Source organism: Dendrobates tinctorius, unplaced genomic scaffold (genome assembly GCF_039654945.1).
Source record: "Dendrobates tinctorius isolate UK_male_01 unplaced genomic scaffold, ASM3965494v1 ptg000074l, whole genome shotgun sequence".
NCBI lineage: Eukaryota > Metazoa > Chordata > Amphibia > Anura > Dendrobatidae > Dendrobates > Dendrobates tinctorius.
Genome location: NW_027361742.1, coordinates 19,304,995 through 19,310,994, shown reverse-complemented (window position 1 = coordinate 19,310,994; position 6,000 = coordinate 19,304,995). Strand labels below are relative to the sequence as shown.

At 42.6% G+C, this 6,000-nt stretch overlaps 1 long non-coding RNA gene across 1 annotated transcript; it reads right to left on the bottom strand.

Annotated features, from left to right (window-relative positions):
- Positions 1-3,143: 3,143 nt before the first annotated feature.
- On the bottom strand, positions 3,144-4,486 carry LOC141096378 (uncharacterized). Its single transcript, XR_012233679.1, has 3 exons — positions 4,401-4,486; positions 4,274-4,320; positions 3,144-3,538 (listed from the first exon to the last, which is right to left on the bottom strand). It is a non-coding gene; the product is annotated as an uncharacterized lncRNA (long non-coding RNA).
- Positions 4,487-6,000: the final 1,514 nt, after the last annotated feature.

Here is a 6,000-nt window from a genome sequence, read left to right as displayed (position 1 = left end):
GGTCTAGGGCAACTCGCATTATCATCTGGGTCCAAAACTGAGGTATATTCTCCACCAAAGGAGTAGCATCAATACCCCTCAAAGGAATAGGCATCCGCAGAGGCATTATAGAAAAACCACAACGTTTAGCAAAGTCCAAATCCATCAGATTCAAAGCTGCTCCTGAATCCACAAAAGCCTTAGTGGAAAACATGGATAAGGAGCAGATCAGAGTAATTGCCAAAAGGAACTTAGGTTGTACACTGCCCACAGCAAATGTGTGTGCAAAATGTTTCTCTTGTTTAGGGCAGACAGAAATAGTATGAGAGGTGTCTCCACAGAAAAAACACAGCTTATTACACCTTCTAAACTCCTGACGTTGCGCCCTAGACAAAACCCCATCACATTGCATAGGTTCAGACATTTGTTCAAAAGGTGGCAGCGCCTCCCGTATAGTTTTACATTCACGTAAACGCCGATCAACTTGAATGGCTAATGACATAGAATCATCCAGACCAGGGGGAACAGGAATTCCCACCATAACATCTTTTACGGTCTCTGATAAACCCTTCTGAAAGAGAGCTGGCAAAGCACTATAATTCCATGTAGTAAGGACCGCCCACTTTTGGAATTTTTGACAGCATAACTCTGCAGGATCCTGACCCTGGTTTAATGCCAACAGGGTTCTCTCAGCTTGATAAACAGCATTAAGCTCATCATACAACAACCCCAAGGCTTGAAAAAATACATCCACATTAGTCAGAATAGGATTTTCAGGTGTCAGAGAAAAAGCCCAATCCTGAGGATTGCAGCGCAGCAAGGAGATGACAATTTTAACCTGCTGCGCAGAGCTCCCCGATGAGTTGGGCTTCAAGGCAAGAAAAAATTTACAATTATTCTTAAAATTCAAAAATTTAGACCGATCCCCAGAAAACACATCAGGAGTAGGGATCTTAGGTTCAGCAGCATATGACTGAATAAGGTAGGTGGAAATTCCCTGCACTTCAGCAGCAAGTTGCTCCACATGATCAGACAATTGCTTAATCTCCATTAGGAAAAAAAAAATCCTCCTACGGCCCCAGAGAAAAAGAAGAAAAAATACATAAAAAAAAAATTCTGACACTTTTTTTTTCTTTAAGCAATTTTTGCCTGCTTTTGAGTACCCTAGAATCTGCGATATGGCAGGTGATTCTGTTATGAATGGGACACCGAGGAGGAAAACTAAACAAGCTAAGTCACAGAAAACCAGAGAGGTTGGTAACTATGCAGATTGCAGACCCCTGATCCTAACCACACAACTAGCAGCAGCCATGGAGCGTTCCTACGATGAATCTAGATGCCTCGTCACAGCCGGAGGACTAAATAAGCCTAAAGCAAGAAAAGGGGAAAACTAACTGCCCCAGAACAGACCCCAAAGGAATAGACAGCCCCCACACATGTATTGACGGTGAAACAAGATGAAAACACAAACACAGGCAGGAAAATAGGCTGAGCAAACGATGGGGCCCAAACTAACTAGAAAGGACAGGAAAGGAAAGAAACTCTGCAATCTGCCCCAAAAACCCTACAAAAACAAAGTCCAACACTTCTGATAACAAAATTAACCCTGAAGTCACTAGACTTCTCCCACTATATCAGCACTCTGAAATATTCTAAGACAGAGCAAAAAGAGGCCAATCTAATAAGGGACACAAAGCAAATTGGCAAATACAGATAAATAAGAGTGGAAATTCAGCACAGCCCCAGCCGGGGCTGGCTGACCACACAAAAAACTGAATAGACCAACAAAATCAAGTGTGAACATTAGCAGAAACACTTAGCTTGAGATGACGGGAACAGAGCTGAAAACCAAGACCTGAAAAGCCAGAAGGAATCACCAGCACCAGAATAGGGCGTCGGCTGTCTTAAATCCAGTCTGAGATTCCAGAGATCCAATCGTTATCCTCATCATCAGGTGGCAGATCTCTACTAATTAAATCAACCTCACTACCTTCTGTTACCACCAGAGGGAGACCGGAAGGAGAACTCACAACAGGTAAACCAGAAAATGAGTTCACAACAGGTATCAGCATACTCAGGACAAATTGCACAATAGCTTTTAGGGTCCTGTTACCCTTGGAAAAATAAAAATTGGGGGTGAAAAAATCATTTTTGTGGAAAAAATATGATTTTCTAATTGTACCGCTGCACGTTATAAACTTCTGTGAAGCCCTTGTGGGTTCAAAGTTCTCACCACATATCTAGACAAGTTCCTTGGGGGGTCTAGTTTCCAAAATGGGGTCACTTGTGGGGGTTTTCCACTGTTTAGGTACATCAGGGGCTCTCCAAACGTGACATGGCGTCCGATCTGAATACCAGCCAATTTTGCAATGAAAAAGTCAAACGGCGCTCCTTCCCTTCTGAGCTCTGCCATGCGCCGAAACAGTGGTTCCCCCCATATATCAGGTATCAGCGTACTCAGGACAAGCTGCACAATAACTTTTGCAGTCCAATTTCTCCTGTTACCCTTGGTAAAATAATAAAAATTGATTCTGAAGTATTTTTTTTGTGAAAAAAGTTAAATGTTCATTTTTTTTAAATATTCAAAAAATTCCTGTGATGTACCTGAAGGGTTAATAAACTTCTTGAATGTGGTTTTGAGCACCTTAAGGGGTGCAGTTTTTAGAATGGTGTCACTTTTGGGTATTTTCTATCATATAGACCCCTCAAAGTGGCTTCAAATGTGATGTGGTCCGTAAAAATAAAATGGTGTTGCAAAAATGAGAAATCGCTGGTCAACTTTTAACCCTTATAACTTCCTAACAAAAAAAATTTTGGTTCCAAAATTGTGCTGATGTAAAGTAAACATGTGGGAAATGTTACTTATTAAGTTTTTGTGTGCCGTATCTCTGTGATTTAAGGGCATAAAAATTCAAAGTTGGAAAATTGTGAAATTTTAAAAATTTTCGCCAAATTTCCATTTTTATCACAAATAAACGCAAGATATTTGAATTAAATTTTACCACTATCATGAAGTACAATATGTCACGAGAAAACTTTGTCAGAATCACCGGGATCCATGGAAGTGTTTCAGAGTTATTACCTCATAAAGGGACAGTGGTCAAAATTGTAAAAATTGGCCTGGTCATGAACGTGCAAACAAGAGTATATGAATTCCAGGCTCTACCACACACTGAAGGTGCTCTAGGGGTAAAGAATCATGAGCAGACAATAAAGTAAACCCCAGCACTCAAATGAAGAGAAGAAGGGATGTATATGCAAAAGTGAATTTATTAATTGACACACTGCAAAGGGAACCTAACCAGAGCAACAGCACCAACGTTTCGGCATAGAGCCTTTCTCAAGGTTGTTGCCTGAAAAGGTGTGAAAATAACAATAGTGAGTGCGGTATGTACAAGTGATACATAGAATATTTACATACATATTTACATACAAAATAGCACAGATCAGTATAGTGCAAATGGAACATACATCACTGGTCAGAGCAAGGAAACAAGGGTCTCAAAGGACTACCGGATTTTCAAATAGAGGTGAGGTTCCATACGATTTGCAGAGTGTGCTATTACATGAAAAGAGAGTAAATTAGCACAAATATGAATATAACAACATGAAGCGTACCCAGGGAGACAGATTAGATCAACTGGCAAAAATAGTGGAACAGCCAAGGATAGTATCCATATCAGTAGAGGATGGTGGGAAGCAGAAAGGAGGAAGGAGGAGAGAGAAAAAAAAAAAAAAAAGAGAGAGAAAAAAGGGAAAAGAGAGAAGAAAAGAAGAGAGAGAGAGGAAGAGAGAGAGAGGGAGAAAGAGAGAGAGAAAGAAAGAGAGGGAAGGAAAAGAAAAGCAAGGAGCAGGAAGGAACAAGATGGAGAAAGAACAAGAGAAAAAGAAGGAGGGGGAGGAAGAAAAAGAGAGAAGGAAAAGAAAAGGGAGAAAAAGAGAGAGAAAAAAAAGAGAGGGAAGGAAAGAAGGAGAAAAGAGGGAGAGAGGAAAGAGAAGAAGAAAAAAAGAGAAAAAGAGAGGGTGAGAAAGAGAGAGAGAGAGAAAGAGAAAGAGAAAGGGGGAGGGAGAAGGACACAGGGAAGTAAGAGAGAAAAAAAAAAAAAAGGGAATGAAACTGAAAGACAGAGGAAAAAGGCAGGAAAGAAGGAAAGAAAAGAAAGGATAGAGCAACAGAAAGAAAGAGATAGAGTAAAAAATGGAAGTGAGAAGAAACAGAAGAGAAAGGAGGGGAGAGGGGAGGAGAGGAACACAGCAAGGGAGTACAATCGACAACAACAGAGAGGCTACATACCATGGGTGAGAAATGTGATAGGATCACTATGGAGAGTGAATGGACGCCTGGAAGAAAAAGCAGCATGGTGAAGCAGACCAATACATAGACTGAGAAGAAGCCAAAAGGAGCCGGGCAGCAGCGCTACCTGCAGTGGAGGTCCAGGACAAATGCGGGCGGCGTGGTGTAGAGGGCCAGCGGCGCCATTATAAGGAAGCCGGCAATACACAAGGGGGAGGGCACTTCCGGGAATGCAAGGTCTGTGACGTGCATGGTCACATGACCAGGGATGGTCAGTGAGGGCAGGGAAATGCTGTATCCCGGGTAACCAGCTAAGGGGCGTGTGCGGGGTGTGCCACTGGGAGGATATAGGAAAACAGTGTGGATCAGTTGTGTGAGATCTGAAAGGGAAACAAAACACAGGGAGTTAGTACTGTGGATGAAAAAGGAGACATAAGAAAAATGGATGCACGGGTATATACAGACACAAAAAGGCACCTATGTAAATATGCAAGACAATAAGTGCAGGGAATGCCGTACTGTACGTCAAAATAACTCAAGGTGAGCATACAAAATGGATGCATGGGTATATACAGACACAAATAGGCACCTATGTAAATATGCAAGACAATAAGTGCAAAGAATGCCGTACTGTACGTCAAAATAACTCAAGGTGAGCATACAAACATACATTGATGTATAGTAAGGGTCAGATAGGAAAAAAAAACAAAAAACAAATCAGTTAAGTGCAGTGGATAAATAAATCAACGGGGGGCCTCATATTCCCTGTTGAGCCCTAATGGCTCTAAGGTTTGGAGGGTATGGATCCAGAACGCCTCGCGTTCTCTGAGTATTTTAATCCTATTTCCGCCGCGGCGGGGTTGGTCAACATGCTCAATCACTTGAAATCTGAGCTGCGGAATGGTGTGGCCAGCGGCACTAAAATGGGCTGGAATGGGTAGGGTAGTCAATTTACAGCGGATAGTGGATTTGTGCTTATTAATGCGGTCACGGATATGCTGGGTGGTCTCCCCAACATACCCGAGACCGCAGGGGCATTTAATCAGATAAATGACATAATTTGATTTGCAAGTAAAATATCCAGGGATTGGGAACTTCTTCCCAGTACGTGGATGTGTGAAAAACTCGCCTTTGGTAATGTGAGAGCACTGAAGACAGTGTAAATAGGGGAAAGTACCTTTGCGTTGGCTTGAGAAGAAAGTCTGTTTGGCAATTGGCTTAGAGGGGCCAATGTCGGCTCTGACTAGAGAGTCCCTAAGGTTCTGGGGGCGTTTATGGCAAATGAGGGGCCGGGAGATAAATTCTGGAACCGAAGGATAGGCTTGATGGAGTAGGGGCCAATGCTTAAAGATGACACCATTAATGAGAGGACTGAACGGGTGGTATGTGCTCACAAAGGGAATACACTTACGGCTCCGTGAGCTGGCAGCCGGAGTGGGGGGCGAAGGTCTAACATACGGCGGAAAGCCCCTTGCTGAAAATTTAGTATCCATATCAGTATGTCGTGCCTCCCTAACAGAGGGATCTGATACGATCCGGTCGACAAGGCAGTGTTGGGAATGGGGTAAGGACCTCTTGATGTGTCGAGGGTGGCAGCTTGAGTGTAGAAAAAGACTATTTCTGTCCGTAGGCTTAGTGTACAGGTCTGTCGAGAGGGTATGATCAGGATTAATGATAACCAAAGTGTCAAGAAAATTGATGGAATGGTCACTATAGTGGAGGGTGAA